This window comes from Phocoena sinus, chromosome 3 (genome assembly GCF_008692025.1).
Source record: "Phocoena sinus isolate mPhoSin1 chromosome 3, mPhoSin1.pri, whole genome shotgun sequence".
Taxonomy (NCBI): Eukaryota; Metazoa; Chordata; class Mammalia; order Artiodactyla; family Phocoenidae; genus Phocoena; species Phocoena sinus.
The window spans coordinates 87,500,493-87,525,886 of NC_045765.1; the positions used below are offsets into that span (position 1 = coordinate 87,500,493).

General features: G+C 33.9%; 1 non-coding gene across 1 annotated transcript; it reads right to left on the reverse strand.

Moving 5' to 3' along the window:
• Positions 1-14,899: 14,899 nt before the first annotated feature.
• On the reverse strand, positions 14,900-15,006 carry LOC116752390. Its single transcript, XR_004349470.1, has one exon. It is a non-coding gene; the product is annotated as a U6 spliceosomal RNA (small nuclear RNA).
• Between the last annotated feature and the right edge of the window lie 10,388 nt (positions 15,007-25,394).

Consider the following 25,394-nt stretch of genomic DNA (forward strand, 5'->3'; position numbering starts at 1 on the left):
GCCAAGACTGAATCAGGAAGAAAGAGAAAATATGAACAGACCAATCACAAGCACTGAAATTGAAACTGTGATTAAAAACCTTCCAACAAACAAAAGCCCAGGACCAGATGGCTTCACAGGTGAATTCTATCAAACGTTTAGAGAAGAGCTAACACCTATCCTTCTCAAACTCTTCCAAAATATAGCAGAGGGAGGAACACTCCCAAATTCCTTCTACGAAGCCACCATCACCTTGATACCAAAACCAGACAAGGATGTCACAAAGAAAGAAAACTACAGGCCAATATCACTGATGAACATAGATGCAAAAATCCTCAACAAAATACTAGCAAACAGAATCCAACAGTACATTAAAAGGATCATACACCATGATCAAGTGGGGTTTATTCCAGGAATGCAAGGATTCTTCAATATACGCAAATCTATCAATGTGATAAACCATATTAACAAATTGAAGGAGAAAAACCATATGATCATCTCAATAGATGCAGAGAAAGCTTTCGACAAAATTCAACACCCATTTATGATAAAAACCCTCCAGAAAGTAGGCATAGAGGGAACTTTCCTAAACATAATAAAAGCCATATATGACAAGCCCACAGCAAACATCATCCTCAATGGTGAAAAACTGAAAGCATTTCCACTAAGATCAGGAACAAGACAAGGTTGCCCACTCTCACCACTCTTATTCAACATAGTTTTGGAAGCTTTAGCCACAGCAATCAGAGAAGAAAAGGAAATAAAAGGAATCCAAATCGGAAAAGAAGAAGTAAAGCTGTCACTGTTTGCAGATGACATGATACTATACATAGAGAATCCTAAAGATGCTACCAGGAAACTACTAGAGCTAATCAATGAATTTGGTAAAGTAGCAGGATACAAAATTAATGCACAGAAATCTCTGGCATTCCTATATACTAATGATGAAAAATCTGAAAGTGAAATCAAGAAAACACTCCCATTTACCATTGCAACAAAAAGAATAAAATATCTAGGAATAAACCTACCTAAGGATACGAAAGACCTGTATGCAGAAAATTATAAGACACTGATGAAAGAAATTAAAGATGATACAAATAGATGGAGAGATATACCATGTTCTTGGATGGGAAGAATCAACATTGTGAAAATGACTCTACTACCCAAAGCAATCTACAGATTCAATGCAATCCCTATCAAACTACCACTGGCATTTTTCACAGAACTAGAACAAAAAATTTTGCAATTTGTATGGAAACACAAAAGACCCCGAATAGCCAAAGCAATCTTGAGAACGAAAAAAGGAGCTGGAGGAATAAGGCTCCCTGACTTCAGACTATATTACAAAGCAACAGTAATCAAGACAGTATGGTACTGGCACAAAAACAGAAAGATAGATCAGTGGAACAGGATAGAAAGCCCAGAGATAAACCCACGCACATATGGACACCTTATCTTTGATAAAGGAGGCAGGAATGTACAGTGGAGAAAGGACAGCCTCTTCAATAAATGGTGCTGGGAAAACTGGACAGGTACATGTAAAAGTATGAGATTAGATCACTCCCTAACACCATACACAAAAATAAGCTCAAAATGGATTAAAGACCTAAATGTAAGGCCAGAAACTATCAAACTCTTAGAAGAAAACATAGGAAGAACACTCTATGACATAAATCACAGCAAGATCCTTTCTGACCCACCTCCTAGAGTAATGGAAATAAAAACAAAAATAAACAAATGGGACCTAATGAAACTTAAAAGCTTTTGCACAGCAAAGGAAACCATAACCAAGACCAAAAGACAACCCTCAGAATGGGAGAAAACATTTGCAAATGAAGCAACTGACAAAGGATTAATCTCCAATATTTACAAGCAGCTCATGCAGCTCAATAACAAAAAAACAAACAACCCCATCCAAAAATGGGCAGAATACCTAAATAGACATTTCTTCAAAGAAGATATACAGAATGCCAACAAACACATGAAAGAATGCTCAACATCATTAATCATTAGAGAAATGCAAATCAAAACTACAATGAGATATCATCTCACACCAGTCAGAATGGCCATCATCAAAAAATCTAGAAACAATAAATGCTGAAGAGGGTGTGGAGAAAAGGGGACACTCTTGCACTGCTGGTGGGAATGTGAATTGGTTCAGCCACTGTGGAGAACAGTATGGAGGTTCCTTAAAAAACTACAAATAGAATTACCATATGACCCAGCAATCCCACTACTTGGCATATACCCTGAGAAAACCAAAATTCAAAAAGAGTCATGTACCAAAATGTTCATTGCAGCTGTATTTACAATAGCCAGGACATGGAAACAACCTAAGCGCCCATCATCGGATGAATGGATAAAGAAGATGTGGCACATATACACAATGGAATATTACTCAGCCTTAAAAAGAAATGAATTTGAGCTATTTGTAATGAGATGGATAGACCTAGAGTCTGTCATACAGAGTGAAGTAAGTCAGAAAGAAAAAGACAAATACCGTATGCTAACACATATATATGGAATTTAAGGGAAAAAAATGTCATGAAGAACCTAGGGGTAAGATAGGAATAAAGACGCAGACCTACTGGAGAACGGACTTGAGGGTATGGGGATGGGGAGGGGTGAGTTTTGACAGGGCGAGAGAGAGTCATGGACATATACACACTAACAAACGTAGTAAGGTAGATAGCTGGGGGGAAGCAGCCGCAAGGCACAGGGATATTAGCTCGGTGCTTTGTGACAGCCTGGAAGGGTGGGATGGGGAGAGTGGGAGGGAGGGAGACGCAAGAGGGAAGACATATGGGAACATATGTATATGTATAGCTGATTCACTTTGTTATAAAGCAGAAACTAACACACCATTGTAAAGCAATTATACCCCAATAAAGATGTTTAAAAAAAAAAAAAAAAAAAAGAAAACAATCCCATGTATAATCACACCAAGAAGAAAAAAACATGTAGGAATACATCTAACTAAGTAGGTAAAAGACCTGTACTTGGAAAACTGATGAAAGAAATTGAAGACAACACAGAGAGATGAAATGATATACCATGTTTATGGATTGGAAGAATATTGTTTTAAAATGACCACATTACCGAAGACAATCTATAGACTCAATGCAATCCCTATCAAAATAACAATGGAATTTTTCACAGAACTAGAACCCATAATTTTCAAATTTGTGTGGAAACACAAAATACCACAAACAGCAAAAAAAAAAAAAAAAACCTGAGAAAGATGAACAAATCTGGATGTATCATACTCCCTGATTTCAAATATACTACAGAACTACAGTCATCAAAACAGTATGGTACTGACACAAAAACAGAACATAGATCAGTGGAACAGAATAGAAACCCCAGAAATGAACCCACACTTACATGGTAAATTAATCTGTGACAAAGGAGGCAAGATTATTCAATGTGGAAAAGACAGCCTTTTCAGTAAACGGTGTTGAGAAAACTGGAGAGCCGCATGCAAAATAATCAAACTGGACTACTGTCTCACACCATGCACAAAATAAACTCAAAATGGATTAAAGTCTTTAACCTAAGACCCAAAACCATAAAACTCTTAGAAGTAAACATAGTCAGTACGCTCTTTGACATCAGTCTTAGTAATAATTTTTTGGATATGTCTCCTTAGGCAACAGAAACAAAAGCAAAAATAAACAACTGGGACTACATCTAACTAAAAATCTTTTGCACAGCAAAGGAAACTAGCAACAAAATGAAAAGGTCACCTACTGAATGGGAGAACATATTTGTAAATGATATATCCGATAAGTGGTTAATATCCAAAATATACAAAGAACTCATACAACTCAACATAAAAAAAAATATTTTAAATGGCAGAGGATCTGAATAGACATTTTTTCCAAAGAAGATAGGCAGATGGCTAACAGGCACATGAAAAGATGCTCAACATCATTAATTATCAGGAAAATGCAAATCAAAACTAAAATAAAATATCATCTCACACCTGTTAGAATGGCTATTATCAAAAAGACAACAAATAGCCAGTGTTGATGAGGATGTGAAGAAAAAGAAACTCTCATGCACTGTTGGTAGGAATGTAAATTGGTGCAGTCACTATGGAAAACAGTATGGAGATGCCTCAAAAATTAAGAATAGAACTACCATATGATCCAGCAATTTCACTCCTGGGTATACATCCAAGAAAACAAAAACCCCAATTTGAAAAGATATATAAACTCCTGTGTTTATTGCAACATTATTTACAATAGCTAAGATACAAAAGCAACCCAAGTATCCATCAATAGATGAATTGATAGAGCTGTGTTATATATACATACAATGGAATATTACTCAGCCATAAAAAGAATGAAATCTTGACATTAATGACAACATGGGTGGACCTAGAGGGTATTATGCTATGTGAAATAAGCGAGACAGAGACAGACAAATACTGTATGATTTCACTTATATGTGAAATCTAAGAAAGAAAACAAGTGAACAAACAAGAGTTACAGGTACAGAGAACAAACAGGTAGCTGCCAGAGGGGCAGGGGCTGGGGGAAAGAAAGAAGTAGATGAAAGGGATTGAGAGGTACAAACTTCCAGTTTCAAAATAAATGAGTCACGGGTATGAAATGTACAGTGTGGATAATATAGTCAACAATTCTGTAATATCTTTGTATGGTGACACATAGTAACTAGGCTTTTAGTTGTGATCATTTTGAACTGCATAAAAAATACTAAACATATGTCGTATAACAGGAATTAGCATAGTGTTGTAGGTCAATTATGCTTCAAAAACAAACTTACAAACAAACTCATAGAAAAAGAGATCAGATCTGTGGTTACCAGAGGCGTGGGGTTGAGGAGAGGGGAAATTGGGTAAAGGCAGTCAAAAGGTACAAACCCCCAGTTAAAACATAAGTAAGTGCTGGGGTGTGATATACAGCATGATAAATGTAATTAATACTGCTATATGCTATATATGAAAGTTGTCAAGAGAATAAATCCTAAGAGTTCTTATCACAAGAAAAAGATTTTTTTCTATTTTTAATTTTTGTATCTATATGAGATGATGGATGCTCATTAAACATAATGTGATAATCATTTCATGATGCATGTAAGTCAAATCATTAAGCTGTACACTTTAAACCTATACAGTGATATATGTCAATTATATCTCAACACAACTGGAAGAAAATACATAATAAATAAATATATCTTCAAATAATTTTTCAAGTATTTAAGGAATCATTAAATTATGGTATTCTAATAAATTCCTTTATGACAGGTAAAGATATGTACTTTGTATTTCAAAATATAAACTCACTTTTTATTGTTATATTTGTGCTACTTAAAGCAGAAAATTTCAAAATTGCATCTAAATACAAAGAAAACCTATTGAAAAGCTAATAAATCCTAAGAAGGAGCTGCATTAGCATTACACAATGGGGCCTTGTTATCAATTCCATTTATTGTTAATTACACACTCACAAGTGGAGCAATGTTCTACTTGAAGCTTAATTTGAAGACAAAACAGCAAATTTCTAAGGCCTCTATTTTTTTTGTATGTAGTTAGTTTCCCAATGCGAAATTTGAAAGAGTGCACAGAATATTTTATTGTTGGAAACTAATTTCCTTAGGAATATATCCTTTTTGAAAGAACAATCTAGGAAAATAATTGGGGCAAAGAAAAATGTGTGTGGGATACACGTGAACACTTTCTCAAATACTAACCTTCTATAACCTCATTTTGAACTAGGAAGAAAGCATATTTTATTCTTGTTCTCCTAAGATTCACTAACTTAACCTGAGAGTAAGCTAAACTAGAGTTGAAAGAATCCTGCCTTCTCTAAAGCAGGCTGTTGCACCCAGGGGAGTTTTTATGCCCCTTGTGGTTGAAGACACTTTTAACCCACTGTGGAACCAGCTTGAGTTATTGAAGACGACTCTGGACCTTAGCTATTGTTAAGGTCTGTTCAGGCCTGTTCCTCAAAACGTCTAGTGCAATCTAAAGAACATGAAGCCTCGCTTCTTTTCTTTGATAGAGTATATTTCTACTACATAAAATACATCTCTGTGTACTGAGAGGAGGAGTTCCCCTATATGTACGTCTCACTAGTCTCTATACCTTGCTCCCAAAAGTCTTCTTTCTACATAGAAGAGGAGGAAGCAGTCAATTACCTTTCTTTTAATGATAACCTTTATCAACTTGCATTTTGGAAACTAATAAACAGTACACCTTTGGATATTAAAATACCTCTTATATCTGACTGGAGATAAGATATGGCCTACTATATTCCTGGAGTGGAGCCACTTAGCCTGAAGGTAATACATACTATTTTTCATTTCTTTCTGATAAGAAGCAATCAATTCTCTTTGATTTATAGTTCTCATAAATAAGGTAATATATTTCATGATTAATTTTAGTTCTAAACCATTTGCATATTGAATAAGAGATTCAGAAATGACTCTGAGAAAATAACTATGTACCTTTATTTACATTTAATAATCAATATGATTTATGCAGTCAATACACTTTTTATCATGGCTCTCATTTTAAATGAGTCTCATGAAATATACTGACCATTTTATGCTACCTTTTAATATTTTAAATGTAAAGGCAATATAGAGCTTTGTTTCTGCCTATGCCCTACTTCAAGACCCTACTTCCTACTTCAGCCACTGTAGGGTCAACCAGATGAACAAAGACTTTAATTTTGCTTAAATGCAACCTTTGCAATTCATGATGCCTATAGGAAATTACTGGGACTCATTCACAAACAACCCAAACTTCAGGACATTAATGCCCTTGGAACTATCCTTGGCCAATGAGGAGAGGGAGACAGTGCACAAAATTCTTCCCTCTTTGTCCCAGGGGATAGAAGATCAAAAGGTACTGCCATATCAATGCCAGCCACCTGTTTGGGCAGCTAACACAATAATGCATTATATTGGCTTTTCCTCCTTTCATAGTGCCCCAACCCCAAAACATTTCAAATTTGTGCTCCCTGAGATAACATTCCCAAATAAACCTTTGTCTCAGGCATGTGTCCTTTTGAGTCTTTTCCTAAGTTCACTTAGTATATTGCTTTTGAAATTCATTTATGTCACTGTGTGAATTTTATGTTGAATGTTGTATATACATACAGTGTTTATCATTAAGCAGTTGAAGGACATTTAGGTTGTTTTCAGGTTTTGGTGAATATAAATAAAATGACTATAAACATTTGTATGCAGGCATTTGTGTAAACATATGTCTTAATTTCTTTTGCATCTAGTATACACTTTATTAGAATTCTAGCTGCTTTGCCTACTTGCCAGCACTTGTTCTTGTCAGATCTTTCTTCATTTGTTTCTTTTTTTGGCCATTTGATTAGATATGTTGTAGTATTTCACTGTGGTTTTAATTTGCATTTGCCTAATGACTAATGGTAGTGAGCATCTTTACATGTTCTTATTTTAAATCCATATCTCTTCTGTAGCAAATCATCTTTTCACATATTTTACCCATATTTACTGGGTTATTCTTTCCCATTTAGTAATTTTTTAGATTTCTTTGTATATTCTCCTTATTGGTACTTTATTAAATGTGTTTTGCAAATGTTTTCTCTGAGACTATGGTTTGCCTTTTTTTTTTTTTAATGCTGTTGTGCAAAAAGCAGAAGGTTATATGTGCCCTATCTAAAAAATAATTGACTATATCAATATCATACAGATTTCCTCCTATGCTTTCTTCTAGAAAGAAGTTTTAAATTTTACTTTTATATTTACATTATTGTCCTTGCACATGGATGTGTAATTGTTTCAACACCACTAAATCAATGAAGAAAATATTTATTTACTGAATTACATTTCCAACTTTTTCAAAACTATTTGCTCATATTCATGTGGGATTACTTCTGTCATTTTATTCTGTTCCATTATTATGTGACTATTATTTTATCAATACCCTACTATATGATTACTGTAGCTTTTACAGAAAATCTTGAAATCTGGAAATGTGAGTCCCCTAATTTTGCTTTGAGTTTTCAAAATTGTTTTGGTAATTTTTTCATCATCTGCTTTTCCATATAAGTTTAGAATCAGCTTATAGATTTCCTCAAAGATATAATCAGCTTACAGGATTTTCTTTGGCGTTGTGTTCAATCTATAGATCAATCTGAGAAGAACTTACATCTTGACAATTTTGAGTCTTCCAATCAATGAATGTGATATATCTTTCCATTTACTTAGGTCTTCTTTGATACTTATCAACAATATAGTATATTTTTTATTACACAAATTGTGCCCATGTTCTTTGTTTTAAAAATATTTACCCCTATTTCATATTTTAGTGGTATTATAAGTGGTATTCTTTTTTAAATTTCAACATCTATTGCTTATTGCTACTATAAGACAACTGATTTTAGTGTGCTGACTTTATTTTCTGTAACCAATTAAATTCACTTATTTTAATAGGTTCTTTGGGATTCTCTACGTAGACAATCATGGCCTCTATGAATAAAGACTGTTTTCTTCTTTTCCAATCTATATGCCTTGTATCTCTTTTCTTCTTATTGCACTGGTATGTATATTATAGGATAGGAGTAGTATGAGTAGAAATTCTTGTTTTGGACCTAACCATAGAGGGAAACCACTTAGTCCTTAACAACAACGTATGATGTTAGCTCTAGTTATTAATAGATACTCTTTATTCATGAGGTAAGGTTAGTCATAGTTTGTGAAGTAATTTTGTCATAAATTGATGTTGAATTTTGTAATGTTTTTCAGGTATTTATTGAATGTATAACTTTTTTCTCTTTTAAAATTTTGGTTTGAATGAATTACTGTATCAGTCAAGGTTCTTCAGAGAAATAGAAGCTGTAGAAGATGTAGATATAAATAGAGATACAGGTAAAGATACAGACATAGATAGAGAGAAAGATTGATTTATAAATTTATTATTAAGAAATTGGTTCACTGACTCACATATATGGAGCTGAAAAAGTCCCACAGTCTTCTGTCTGCAAACTGGAGACCCAGGAAAGCCAGCCATGTAGTTCACTCTAAGTCTGAAAGCCTGAGGACCAGGGGAGCTAATGTTGTAATCCCCAGATACAAGGCAGAAGCAGACTGATATTCTAGCTCAGCAGTTCAAGTTAGAGAATACATTCTCCCTTCCTCTACCATTCTACCGTTCTATGCAGTCCCTCAATGGATTAGATGATGCCCAACCACAATGGGGAGGACAATCTGCTGATTCAAATGATAATCTCATCTGGAAACACTGTCACTCCCAGAATAAATCTCACTTGCTCATGATATATTATCCTGCTTATACATTTTAAATTTGGTTTACTAACATTTCTAAGGATTGCTATACTCATGTTGATGAGGGATATTGATCTGTAATTTTCTTTTCTTATAATATCATCTGTTTTTGGTATCACTGTAATACTTGCCTAAGCACAAGAATTGGAAGGTACAGCCTCTTCCATTTTCTGGAAGTTTTTTTCTTTTTTTTAAGAATTGATATTTCTTCCACAATATTTTGTATAATTCATTAATAAAGACATATGAATCATTAGTTTTCCCTTTGGGAAAGTTTTAACTATGAATACAATTTCTTCGTAGACATAGGACTATTTGAGTTCTTCATTTCTTCTTGAGTAAGCTTTGGTCATTTGTGTCTATTAACATTTTTTTCGGTCTGCCATCAAACTTATTGGCATAAACCACTAAGTTTTAGGATGGTTTGTTACACAAGAAGAACTAATTGATACAGTCATTCATTTATTCATTAATTAATAAATGTATCTTTCAATATAGACTTAAAATGCCAATAATATTTTTTAGATTCAGTCACATACTTTGAATATGATGATATAACTGAACTGTAGGGAATCAGAAACTAGTATAGAAGAAAATTATGCTATAATATTTAGAGCTTAGTGTGATAAGCATTATCTTATTCAGATTTATTAGGCATTCACTATGAAAGTAGAAAGAACTTTCTACTTTTATACTAAGTACTACTTACTATGTCGTGCTATGTGGCACTTCCTATATGCTACTATGTAAGTAAGTAGCACTCTTCAAATCAAAAGACATATTTAAATTTTTTTATACTATAAATATATGAAATTCATAGACCTCATCAACAGATCTAATTACTTTCTCTGGTTTATTCAACTCTAGCTACACTAATCTCTTTACCAGTTATACTTCATGCCTTCCATATTCCCACCTTTGGAGTCTTTGTAACCACAGATTCCTCTACTTAAAAAATCTCATTTAGACTAATCCTTAGATGTTACCTCCACAGAAAGGCGTTCCTTAGCCACCTGTTAAAATTACAATTCTCTCTCCTGTTCTGTGCACTTACCCTGTGTAATTTTCTCACAGCATTATATGACAATATGCCATATACAGTTGACCCTTGAACACTATGGGTTTGAACTACATAGGTCCACTTACATAAAGTTTTTTTTAAATAAATACGTACTATAGTACTACACAGTCTGTGGCTGGTTGAATTCAGGGATGTTCAACCACACATAATGAGGGCCAAATATAATGTTATACCCAATTTTCAACTCAGTGGGGGTTGGTGTCCCTAAAACCTGCATTGTTCAAGGGTCAATTCTATTTGTTTATTTGCTGTCTTGTAACCTCCTTTTAGTTAAAAGCTCAATGAAAGCAGGGACTTTATTCTGCTTTGTTTTGCTTACTGCTTTATCTACAGTGGCTATATAAGAACTTAGAACATCATAGGCATGCAATAAATATTATGGAACAAAGAAATGAAGGAATGCCCATTATATTAGGAGCTATAATTTTTTCTTTTTTTTTGCAGTATGCGGGCCTCTCACTGCTGTGGCCTCTCCCGTTGCGGAGCACAGGCTCCAGACACGCAGGCCCAGTGGCCATGGCCCATGGACCCAGCTGCTCCACGGCATGCGGGATCCTCCTGGACCGGGGCATGAACCCGCGTCCCCTGCATCGGCAGGCGGACTCTCAACACTGCGCCACCAGGGAAGCCCGGAGCTATAATTTTTTATAACAAGTAGAATACTCATTTATAGTTGAAAAATCTGGCTTTGATTCTGTGAACTCCTACTACTAAATTTAAGCACATTACATAATTTTTCTGTTTTTATTTTATTAACCTCTTAATTTAAATGTTCAACTCTGCCATCATGTACATTAATTTCTTTTGCCTGAAATGTTTAAGTGTTCCAGTCCACTAATCACTCTCTTTCATTACTAATAAAATTCTTGTTCATTATGCTACATACTTCTTTATTTACTATACTAAACGGTCATTTGAAATTTATTTAATTTTTTTATATTTGTGTTTTCTCCAGAGTAGAGTGACCAAATTGAGGGGAATCAGCTCTATTTTTTAATTAGCTAGATTAAGTCAATGGCTCAACTTCTTTATCCTCAGACCATCATTGATGAAGATATGTCAGACATCTTATTGGGATCTGACATTTTGTGGTTGTGGATTGAAGGTTCTCCCTTTTATTTACTGGGTAAGAGTACATAGATGCTTGAAAAACTTTCAATCGGCTCTTTACCACAGTTCCATGTAATTTATCTAACATACAAAGGCCAAAAGTCAACTATTTTGTCTGTAGTCTACCTAAAATTGCCACACTGACTAGAACTTCCAGGCATTCCCCTTGGATTTTCCTTCAACTGTCAAAATTTGACTGACCCAGACCAGCTATCTTCACATATAACCCATTCTTTACCACTTTCCAAGTGTCATGGTCCCTTACATCTCCTTGTGAATCATAAGATTTCCTCATCTTCCTCTTTTGTCTCAGAAATTTTCAAACCTCTAACACTAACAATTATGTTGCTTTCTTTTCTCTAGGGTATGGAGAGGGATAGGAGAACTTCAGGCCTCAAAGATGGATCAGGAAAGGAGATCCACCACAGTGATGTGGATGTAGGAACATCCTTGTCTTCTTTCTTGATACTGGGTAAAACAAACAAAACTTAAAAACTAATATTTTTTGTCATTAAGTTACAAATGTCAACATTCACAAAATATTTATAGTCTCATTTGGTGGAAGAGTATTATTTCCCTGTCCTTAAATTTCATTTAAAAGTCTTTTTATTTGCCCCTTTCCAATGTTGACAGGGAAAGTAGATGAAACTTGAAGACAAGAACTATATACTTTATTTGATAACTATAACTTTGTCAGATAATGTGTCCTATGTAGAATAAATTCTTGTTATTGTTGAAGAAATAATTAAAAGAATGAAGTTTATTTCTAAAGCTAGCTATTTTTTATTTAGATAGGTTTAATATTGTTCCTTTTTATAATTCTAGTTTCAGTTTTTTTCCCTATTTTATTCAAACTTCATAAAATCCATTCATAGCCTCCCTCCATCTTACTCCCATCTCCACAGTGAAAAAATAGAACTTTTAAACTTTATATTTCAATATACACTTAATCTTATTTAACAGTGTCTTTTAAAAGGCTGTCATTTCTCTTATTTCTGATAGACTTTTCTTGTGAATTCATCTGTGTAATGTGTCACACTTTAGAAACCACTTTACACATTCTAATTGGATCTAACACAGCAGCCTTGAGGAAGACAGAATAGTACTATCCTCCTCATCTTACCGTTGCTGAATAAGAGAAGTTAAAAAAAAAAAGAAAAAAATATATATCTTAGTTCACAGACTGGGGTGGGAGAGAGAAGTAAGATCTTCTGCCCTATTTTTCAGTGCTATCTCTATTATATCAAGAAGCCACTCAGGAATAATACAGCAAGCTTTTCCAGTACTGCATGGTCAGCAATTATGTAAAAGAAGCCACTCACTTAAGACTACACACTCTAGGGTTTTGTATGAAATTTATATGAAATTCTAGAAAAGGCAAAACCATAGTTTGCTTTCTGGCAGATCAATGATTGTACAGAAGCAAGGGTGGGGGCAGGGATTGACTGCTAAGGAACACAAGGGGGCTTTTGTGGTGATGGGAGTGTTCTAAACCTTGACTGTGGTGGTAGTTAAATGACTGTTGCCCCTGGTCTATCGAACTGCACACTTAAAATGAAGGACACTCTTACTTCTGTATTAGTAACATAAATATATAAATTTGTTTTTCAAAATTTATTTCTCAGCATGCTTAATCAATTGACGTCTTTTATGTTTTGCCTTTAAATGCCTTGGTAACTGGTTCAGGTTGAGCACGTTGTTAAAAATGCAAAGCCATTTGTTTTTCTCCCATCTGACCTGATACACTAATCAGTAGGGCACTGTTGTGTTATTTAGAACAAGGAATGAGGTCAAATTTCTCCCTAGTGAAGAATAAATAGCAAATGTACTTCAAAAAGTACTTGGCATTTAATGCCTAATCCTTAAGATTACTTAATGTTTAAAAAAAATGGCCAAGACATGGTACTTTATTACAAAACAATTTGACCAACATTTTTTGGTTAACAATTTTTATGTATAATGAGCCACATGCATTTTAAAATACAAAAGCATGAGCTCATTGGATAGTGGGTTGAAACAATATAAGTAAAAAAGATTTTAAAAGTAGATAAAGTATACAGAAGCTTAGGTTCTTTCTCTTGTTACTTCTCTTAGTCTTGTAAATAGCTTGAAACAATGATTTTTCCCTCACCCATTAATATTTTTTCTGTGATACTAGTGCTGGTACTTCATAAAAATATTATGTAAAAATATAAATATATAAAAGAGAAAAAGTAACATAATGAAACTACATGGATCCAATATCCAGTATTAACACAATCATTTTTTCTCTAAGTCTATACCTGATCTCCATCCCACACACCACCTTAGATATTTTTTCAGTCAAATCCTAGATATCACTTATGCATCCATAGATCCTTTAGTATGTATGTATTTAAGATACTTTAAAACTCATTACTCCTATGTTTTTATTATTCCTAAGGTAATTAATTATAATTCTTTTAATGTTATGAAATACACAATATTCAAATTTCCTCCAATACCTTATAGTATTTTAAATTTACAGTCACTTTGTTTGTATCAGAAAACAAAGTACATACTGCATTTTATTGGTATAGTTTAAATTGCTTTTAATTTATAAGCTTCCCATCTTTTTTTCTTATAATTTATTCAATAAAGAAAGAAAGGGTATTGATTATATAATAATTTTGCACCTTTTAGATTTTGCTTATTGTATTTTTTGTATCACTTAAGATGGTCTGCATACTACTTTATTTCCTATAAAATAAACTTACATTTTAGAAAGCTGATAAATTTTGTTCTATTTTTTGATAATACTACTTAATAGGAGTTGTGAGCTTCCTACTATAACACATCAAGAGGTACATTATGTCTAGTTTTCATTCTTATTGTTTTTATTAAGACTGATCTAACCAGCTACATTTTCCTTTTTTCTTTACTATCAATATGAACTCAGAATGATACATATATATATATATATATATATATATATATATATATATTTTTTTTTAGATGTTGGGGGTAGGAGTTTATTAATTAATTAATTTTTGCTGTGTTGAGTCTTCGTTTCTGTGCGAGGGCTTTCTCTAGTTGTGGCAAGCGGGGGCCACTCTTCATCAGGGTGCGCGGGCCTCTCACTGTCGCGGCCTCTCTTGTTGCGGAGCACAGGCTCCAGATGCGCAGGCTCAGTAATTGTGGCTCACGGGCCTAGTTGCTCCGCGGCATGTGGGATCCTCCCAGATCAGGGCTCAAACCCGTGTCCCCTGCATTAGCAGGCAGATTCTCAACCACTGCACCATCAGGGAAGCCCACTAATATTTTTACTAAAATTAAAATTACTGAGAAAATTTTAAATTTCCTTGTCTTTTTATTTATCATATTATTTTAATTTTTTCATTTCTATTTTCATGTCTATTTATTTATTTCTATTGTGGTAGAATATACATAACATTTTAATCATTTTTAAGTGTACAGAAAAATATAGAATCTTTCATTAATTTTTCATATCATCCTTGCATAGGATCCAAGTTAACCTTCTCTATATCATTCCAATTTTAGTATGTGTGTTGCTGAAGTGACACTTTGCATTTCTTCTTATCTTTAGAGTAAAAGATATTAAGGATATATCTGAATATCTGGCTTGGTTTATATCACAAATATATTGCATCTTAAAATTCTATTAATGAATAGATCTTACATCATTTAAACCTTTTTCATTGAAAATAGGTTTCACTGTTTTGTCATTTGCCTATTTGTTGATTATAATGTTTATCAGTCATGTATATTTTTTGGACAAGTTACATAACTAATATTAATTTTATCCTTTATTGATTCTATTTCATTAGTCACATTTAGGACTTTTCCCTTCTTTCAAGTTTATAGGTGCATTCACAAATATTTTTTTCTAATACTTGCAGTGTGAAGTTATCTTCTTGTCTTTTCTTTATATAGCTATGACATTATTCCAACACTATTAATAATACATAATATTTTTGCTCACTGATTTCTGATGCTATATTTATAATATATGAAGTTTTTCTTTGCAAATATATCTATTTTCAGATTTTCTATTCTGGTCCACTCATATTCTGATATCTTACTCTCTTAATTATAGAGGACTCAAATACATTTCATATGGGGTGGGGGTTAGAACACCCTTTTCATGGTTTACTGGTTTCTCTATTGTTTCTTGTCTGTCCTTTCACATAAATGTTATAATTAACTTTTGTAGCTCAAGAAAATAAAAAGATGGTGTTTTTATTGCAATCATATTAACTTTACAAATCAAATATTTTTACTGATATTCACATACACGATTCGTTTTGTAGGTTCCTTTAGAGCAGTTTTTATCAGATTTTGCAACATTATACTCACCTTATAACAAGAATTTGGAAGTTGTCTCCCCCTTTGTTTATGCTTTAAAATAGTTTAAGTAGTATTGGGATTATCTTTAAGTTGTTTAAAGCAATTCATTTGTGAAAGTATTTTGAGCTTAGGTCAATTTTTATCATAATATGTCTTGATTTTGGCTGCTTGTGAAAACTTTCTCTGAGACATGCTATTCCCTTGCAAAATGAAGATATAATTCTTAACTTATTTCAGAAAATTAACTAACATTTTTTAATATTTATTTTTTGTCCTTGCTTTTTTTTCATATGTATATATGTATATACAGATAGATACATAGGTAGGTAGGTAGATAGATAGATATACATATACATATGAACTACTTTCTCTACTTTTTCTATCACTTTCTTCCTCACCCAGAACTACTGGAGATGAAAGGCCTAAAAATTATGACATTGTTGAAAAAAATTAAAGAAGACATAAAGAAGACATAAAGAAATGAAAAGATAGTCTATGCTCATCAACTGGAAGAATTAACACTGTTAAAATGCCCATATTACTTAAAGCAATCTACAGATTCAATGCAATCCTTGTAAAAATCACAATGATATTTTTCACAGAAATAGAACAAAAAAAAATTCTAAAATTTGTATGGAACCACAAAAGACCCCAAATACCCAAGGCAATTCTGATAAAAAAATAACAAAGCTGGAGGTATCACACTCCCTGATTCAAATTACAGTACAAAGCTATAGTAATCAAAACAGCATGGCAGCAGCAGCAAAAGACTGACAGATCAATGGAACAGACTTTAGAGCCCATAAATAAACCCACACATATATAAACAACTAATTTAACACAGAGAAGCCAAGAACATACAATGGAGAAAGGAAAGTCTGTTCAATAAATGGTATTGGGAAAACTCAACAGCCACATGGGAAAGAATGAAACTAGACCACTATCTTACACCATACACAAAAATTAACTCAAAATGGATTAAAGACTTGAATGTAAGACATAAAACTTCTAGAAGAAAACATAAGCAGTACATTGTTTGACATCAGTCTTAGCAATATCTTTTTCGTTCCGTTTCCTCAGGCAAGGGAAATAAAAGGAAAAATAAACAAATGGGACTACATCAAACTAAAAAGTTTCTGTACATCAAAGAAAATTATAAACAAATGAAAAGGCAGAACCAGGAGGGGAGGAGGGTGGTAGTGGGAGGAATAGGTAACAGGGGTTAACTGTATATTGAGGGATAGAAACTAGATTTTTGGTGATGAGTATGCTGTAGAGTGTATATACAGAAGTTGAATTATAATGTTGTATATATGAACCTTATATAATGTCATAAACCAATGTACCTCAATAAAACAATTAATTAATTAAAAAAATAAAGAAGCATCAAATGGATCTCATGGATGTGATTGAAAGCAGATCAAACATAGGATAGGGTATATATTGAATTCAGAAATACACCATTAGAAAAGACATGCAAATTAAAACAAAGAGTGAACAAAGAAGACAAGCACAGCAAAACAAAACATAAAGGATACATGGAAATTGGTCAAAAAAGAGTCCCAGAAGGAGAAGACAGAGAGTTAAGATAGAAACAAAACTTGAACAACTAATGGCTGATAATTTCCCATATTAGTTGGAAGATATTGCCAGCTAATCCAAGTGGGATAAATACAAGGAAAAACATACCTAGATGTAATATAATCAAATTGTTGAAAATCAAAGATGAAGTGATAATATTAAAAGCAGCTGGGAAAAAAGCTATCTGACACTTACTGGGAAAAATATATATAATTGGTAGTTAAGCTGTTAGTAGAAAATGGAAGTTAGGCAAAGATAGAAAGATATCTAAACTAAATCCAGTTAGTATGGGAGCCTGGCAAATATATTTTGCTGGATAGCTTTCCTCTTGTCCTCTCCCCCATATGGAGTAACTCAAGGAAAGTTCAGGAACCACATGGGAGAACAAAAAGATAAATTATTTGTACTGTGGGAAATAAGAATATTGACAGGTGAAATAGTTGCCTTAGGGACATATTCAGTGTTAGATTTTGGTGATACATCTCAGTGGAGATTTGAAGTAAGAAGGTGGATATGTGAGTTTAGATTACAGAGGAAATTCTTAGAATTCACACACAATATAATATCTTCTAAGAATAGGATGTAATAAAATATCTCAGATTGAGATAATTGCAAGATTGAAATTAAGAATAGTTTTAAAACTTATAAAATATTTTTTGCCTGATATTCGTACACTAAATTTTATATTCTAATTTGTGATAAATATTCTAGAATCCAGGAACATGGATTCCATGATTAAATTATAGCATCAAAAAACTGCATACACTGACACTGTCATATTCCCCAAGATTATTCCTATCCTGCCCATGATTAATTTTACTGAACTGTATAAATTTGAGAAAGCAAATCTAACCTAATTAAGTTATTAAAAAAATCATGTATACCATGTATAGTTTTATTGATAATATTATTTTCTAGATCACCCACTATTCTATTTCATCAGCTCTCTTAGGATAAATTTCCCTTGTGATCAAAGTGCAAATTTCTGTGTTCTCCTTTAGTAATTTGTTGCCTTAAATTTTACAAACTCTGAATCAAGTGACAATGTTTTCTCATTAGGTTTAGAAGTAAATATGTTGCCTATCTCTTGCAGGCAGACTGGACGTCTCAGCAGGTATTCTGTGCATTAAATTCATACTCAATTTGAATTTCTCTTTTTGCTGCCTCTATTGGGTTGATTTGTGTCCGATTTCAGACTTGGTCTCCAGAACTGTGAGATCATCGATTTCTGTTGTTTTAGGTCATCCAGCTTACAGTACTTTTTTATTGTAGCCCTAGGAAAATAATACACTGCCTTTATACTCAATTCCTTCACTTATTTTTATGTTTTGTGTTCATTCATTGTACAATATATATTTTAATCGAATTCCCCTTTTAATGAAATGAGGCAGAACTCTTTTGTCTTTCCATTCACCATCCATCCTATACTATAAAAACTTAAGATGTGAGTCATACTTCCAAGTAGCTTCCTATCTTATGGATGTTTTAAGACTTAATGCCCATGAACATTAATGAAAAACATAAAATAATAGAAACCTAAATTATAAATTACTTGGAGCAAACAACACCACTATAAGAATTTAGAGCTAGGATTAATATGTGTAGGCCAAAGTAAACAATAAATATTAAAAGTGTCAATAAGTCAGGATTTAAGCTGAAGCTTAAGGAGTGGTTAGGAAGGATTTCAGCTGGTAAGAGGAGGGGATGTTATTTCAGGAAGGAAGCAACTTGAGCAAGGTTAGGGTGATAGGCAAGTTCATGGTGTAAATAAATGATGATGCCGACTCTAGAGAAAGCTCCACAGTTGGGAATGGAAAACAATCTTGTCTAAGTGGGAGATAGAAAACTTGCAGGGACTATGAAGAAGGAAAAACATGAACAGAGAAGTTTAAATCCATTTAGGAAGGCAACTGGGAGCTGTTATAGGTTTTTTGAACACTAGTAGAATAAAAGGACCTAAGGGATATTAATCCAGAGATAGTGTGCAAGATAAATTTGAGTCATGGAAAGAAAAAAGAGTCACGTAAGAGTCAAGAGAACAGAGCCTGAGAGTTATTTTTAAAAACTGGTTAAAGAATACAGACCTCTGGTATTCAGTGACTAAATAAATGCTACTGACTTGGGAAGATCAGTTAAATTTTCTGAGTTTTTCTTGAAATTCTAATTTCTCTATTACTACTTAATTTCTCTCTTTCATTGTGACTGGATTTGAGCCATTGGCATCTATTTCAGGGATCTTTTCATTGTTAATAAAAGATTTTTGCCTAACCTTGGAAGACCTCGTATAAACTTTTATTTTTAAAAGCACTTAACATCCATGGTGTATATTTATAATGCTCACTACTAAGGCTCAGTTTTGAAAGAAGGCCAAGTTTGAAATTTTCAGCTATGTTATCTTAATTTCCAAGCTGTGTTAATTTTGCTGACTGTAGAATATTCCTTTCCACCTCATTATTGTCTCTTTTCTTGAGACTACTCTAGCTAGCATGTGTGTCTGAAATAGGTGAACTCTACTTTCTTGATACTTTTTCCTTTGCATTTTACCTTCCTCATTCAATCTTTCTCTTTTAGAACACGTAGCCTCTTTTATACACAGATTTCAAGGGGACTTCTCATGGCATAATTGATTTTGAGGACTCTTTGGCCTGATAATTCTGTTTGGATTGAAATTTATGCAAGTAATTCAAGACATCACTCAAATTGCAATATCATCAGTATTATATGGCTTTTTTTTTTTTTTTTTTTTTTTTTTGAGCAGCAACACTGAAAATCCATTAGGTTCATTTTAAGAAAAAAAATGGGTTTTTGTAGACATTCTCATTTTTTGAATATAAAACATTTCTTTTTCACAAAATATATGTTTCTAATGAACAGTCCTTTGAGCTATTTATGCAAATTTACTCCAAGGAAAAGAAGCAGGCAGAGTTGAAATTGAAAAACGCTGAATATCCTATGTTCATTTGAGGGTCACTCAAGTATGCAGAAGGAAAAAGATTGATCAGGATTCAGAAAAATGGGATGATTGAAGATTGAAAAAAACATATTCTACAACTAAAAACATTTCGGAGATGGTTTGTTTTAAGATATAAAGTTCTGATAAGTCTTTGAATCAGAGCCAACTGGGCATCTGTTCCTTTCAAAAATCTCCATTTGCTGCTGAAAAACCAGGCTAAATAGTTACATGACAACCTGTATTACATTTTGAAACTTAAATTCTTGGGTTAGTAATTTTGCACTAGTCATGTATTATCCTTGTTAGAAATAGTATAAATACTTTGATGGTACTATTTTTTAAAAAAGTACATCCTGTAACTAACTTTTAGCTGTATCAGTTGTATGAATATGAACTGGAATTAATATAACAATATAAACAAACAAATTGTGTATTTTTAAAATTATATATTTTTTACTTACCACCTCTGTAATAAGAAACAAAATTTCATTCTCTAGCAGGAGTCTTGCTTTATTATTTTGTCATGAAAAGTGTATGTAAAAAACCCACTCATATGATAAATATCTATTGTTTTTATATTTGCTAACATCATCTATTTTACATTATAAATTATATGATGTTATAATTTGAAATTTCCTTTAGAGGATATAAACTCTTGAGAGCAGAAGTTATAAAACCTTTAATAGGCAGTAGGATCTAACACAATTTTACTTAGTGATCTATACATGGTAAGCACTTAAAACATTTATTGATAAGTGAATGCATGAATTATTAATGTTGCTTACCAATCCTTTTTTATTCTTGTGTTTGTTTCAACAGAGGGACATTCATCTCTAGATGTTTAATTTCAATGAGTATGTCTTTATCCCTGGACTTTAAAAAATTAAACCCAATTTAAAATTCTTCTACATTAGAATAAATGGATTATTTCATATAAATATTCTTAAATATGTTTTCCTAGGTTTTCCATTCCAGAGTGCATTCCAAAATTCTTGTGAAGAGCTGTGATTGCTTTATAATCACTTTACTCATTCAGTTTTTGATCAGCAATATTTGCATTTTTCTTTTAAAGAAAATAAACAATTTCAATAGGCTTGTGATTCCAAATCATTGTGAAAGAGATTTTTGAAGGCTGATATATCCTTATGATAACCTGATGGTATTTGGGTTTTTTTTTTTGGTCATGCTGCATGGCTTTTGGGATCTTAGTTGCCCAACCAGGGATTGAACCTGGACCCTTGGCAGAGAAAGCATGGAGTCTTAACCACTGGACTGCCAGGGTATTCCCACCTGACGGTATTTTGGATGACTCTATCTTGATTTACAACTTATGAACATTAAGGGCATGTATAAGGTGGAAAAGGACTTTCACTCGATTTCTTGTCATAGTGATCACTGAGTAGTATTTAGCAAATTCATATACCAGTATTTATGCAAAATACCAATTTAAAATAGTAGTTCTTAATGGGGGGTGGAGGGCACACATCACCAGAACCTGAGGGACTTTTTGAAAATATAATGAACTCCACTAGAAGACATTCTTATAAAGTTCAGAACTGGAAATTTTACCCACGGGATTACTATGCAAAGCCCTGTTATAATTACTGGATTGTAGGCATATGATGCTCATACTAGAAAGACAAATTTTTATTCCAGCTAAGTTGGACACTTACGTAGGTTCATATAATATCATTCCCTTGTTTGTGGTTTGATACTATAGAAGTCAGGCCAATAAGCTAAATAATCAATATATCTTGATGATGCTGATAGTATTATTTTTCCAGGCTGGGTGTGGTTTTATTAATGACAAGCAAAAAAAAGCCAAAATTCGTAAATATTAGGAATATTTTATAAATATACATATGTAAAAATATACATATGTATTTTATAAATATACATATGTATTTGTACATACATACAAATTCAGTTTACATATCTTTAAACTGAATTCTAGACAATTAACTAATACTCTGAAAGGCTGCCAAAGCCATAACCACTTCCAAGTAGGTAAGTCCTTACAAAAACAGTTATGCTTAGTGAAGACTGTACTAGGCTTTGTACAGCAAATTGCAACTAGCTTTGCACAGCGCAACCACTAGGCTTTTAGACTTGATTCCAAGGCTGCCATCCTTAGGCTAGACACAAAATCCAGCATCCCATATAGGGGTTAATGTGAAGTCTCAACAGTAACATATACTACTAGACAGGTACTAGCCAATGTAGATGTCACCAATGACATCTCCCCTATTATGGCTCAAACCTGAGACAGACAGAACAGGGACAGAGGCAGGGAGAATGGTACAGATATCAAGAGATATAAACAAACAGGACTAAAAATAATGAAGGGACAGATTCCAGTATTTGCAATTCCAGTGTGCAAAACGCACAAGCCACTCCTACATTGCTATATACTATCTCCTAATTTAGAACTTCTCTACCTTTTCCACCATGAGACTCCATGCATATACTCATATCACAGGCAAAAAAGAAATATAATTCTTTGGCATGTGTTAGATTATAAAAAATGATAGTACATAAAATAAGTTGTATGACTCCAGTTAGGAAAATGATAATTTTTGCCACATATAAATACCCATGAGAAAGATGATGCCTCCTGCTGAATAGGACCTTAATATTCCCCTCAGCTTCACTAAATTTTTTTTTTTTTTTTTTTTGCAGTACGCAGGCCTCTCACTGTTGTGGCCTCTCCCATTGCTGAGCACAGGCTCCAGACGCGCATGCTCAGCGGCCATGGCTCACAGGCCCAGCCGCTCCGCAGCATGTGGGATCTTCCCAGACCGGGGCATGAACCCGTGTCCCCTGCATCGGCAGGTGGACTCTCAACCACTGCGCCACCAGGGAAACCCTTCACTAAATTTTATACAGGTTTCTTCATGACTTTAGGCTCCTGACCTCCCTTTTCCTAGAATATTTACTTTAGAAATCTTGTAATTGTAAATTCTTTCTTTAACTCTTTGAGATGTAAATCTTTTGAAAGTTTCTTGCCAGGTTTACAACCCAGGAAAGTCTTTTTCAAGTATCATGAAGTATCCTTTTGAAATGTAATCATCAGGGAAGATAGAGGCCCTGCTTCCAAGTTTCTGTGGGAGAGTAAAAGTCTAACCTTGGGTTGACCTTGCTGCAAGTTCTGAAACTACCTCCTGTCGTGAAGATAGGAGGAAATTTACTTTTCCTCTGCGTATGACCAATTAGCAAACACAGGTGACCTATGATTCCTCCCATCCCAGCTCTTAAAAATTTACCAGTCCTCTTGTTTTTTGTTTTTTTCACCAAAGTTTAGTTCAGACTATGTTCTAGACTCTTTCCTTATTGCGATAGTCTTGAATAAAGTCTTCATTGCCTGTTTAACTTTATCAGGTACAATTTTTGCTTTTTATAAGGCTGTGTACAGTAGAAACCATAAAATGAAAGATGTCAAGACTACATTAAAGTCATAGATTATTAGTAGAAAATAGGGAGAAGTAAGATGATATGACCAGGAAAGTTCAAATCATAAGGAAAGTTGATTGGGGAGGGAGAAAGTGGTCTTGAGGCAGGAGATAGATGCACCCCAGGAGGAACAGTTTCTTGCCTGTGGACAGAAACTCTATAATAGCAGAAACTCCATAAAAGCAGGATGATGGAGGAGGCTGGGCCCTGCCCAGACAAGAGATAAAAGACCACATACTCCTCATTCTCGAAGTCAAGGAGACCTCCCCAACTACACATGTGCAGAAAGGTTCCTTGGAGGTCAAAAAGGAAGGGGTCACCAGCTCATAGTAAGTGATGTCAACTACCCATAGGCCTCTTCACTAGAAGCCATCTTGGCTAAGAGATGCACAGGCATACAGGGGAGGACCCTGAGATATACCAGGACTCAGAATCAGGCAAAGCAAGATGATTGGTCAAACCCAGAAGAAATGTCCCATAAAAGTGATTCAAACTGCCATGACAGCGCGACTCTCTCTCTGAGCCCACCCATGTGTCTATCCACACATACTCTACCCTTACTGCTCTCACTGCTGCTGCCTGACCTCAATCTCTGGCTGGAAACCGAACCCTGCTTCAAGCCACTGCAGGCCGAGGCCACCAGAGATCAGTCTCTGCTTCTGAGGTGGCAAGTTATCATTTTTCTAGAGCTGCACTAAATAACAGTGAAGTCATTCCTGAGCTCCTTACGGCAATTTTTTATGATTTGTTGTGCTAGATTTCAAAGATTATTTATCTCTACTATCTTTATTCCTCCCTCAGATTGATTAGCATCAAGTCCCAGAATTCTCCTTCCACAATGTGAATGAAAGTTCTCGTTTGGGCAAACTGTTCAGCATTTTCAAGGGATGGAGATTATTTAAAAAGACAGTAATTGCCAGACACATAGACACTGTAATGAAATTTAGAGGCTACAGCCACAGCAGTCTCTCTATCCCTCCTTCTCTCTCTCTCAATTTCTATTATTGGGCAAACACACTTTCTCAGACTTCCTGTTTATTTGCCTTATCCTGTTTCCTCTGTGATGGGGAGGGCTTTTGTTCTTATAGTGTTTATAACTTTTGAGCTAGAACGAAAAGAAACTCCTTAGACCCCCTAGACTAGAAAGAAAAAGCATATCTTCATATTGTCCTGACCAAAGAGGACAAATGAAGTTTGGGGCATATTCCCATAAGATAATAATAATGAATATTTTGATCACTTTTGACTTTCTAAAGCTTTTATTTCCTCACCAATACTAATTTTTCATATTTTCTTACCAGAAAGCAAATATCTCCAACTGCAAAACAAAACACATACACACACACCATGACAACAATTAATAAGTAAAATAAAAATTGTTTTGAGGCACAGATGCTGAAACATTCAATACTGAATGTAGTTACATTGAACCAGGAATCAAAAGAACTGGATGACTATCTTTAGTGTTATGCTTAAATTCTATACCGGCCAATGTCACTAATGAACACAGATGCAAAAATCCTCAACAAACTATAAGCAAACCAAATTCAACAATAGAGGATATATACCATGATCAATTGGGACTTATCCCAGTGATGCAAAGATGGTTCAATATCCACA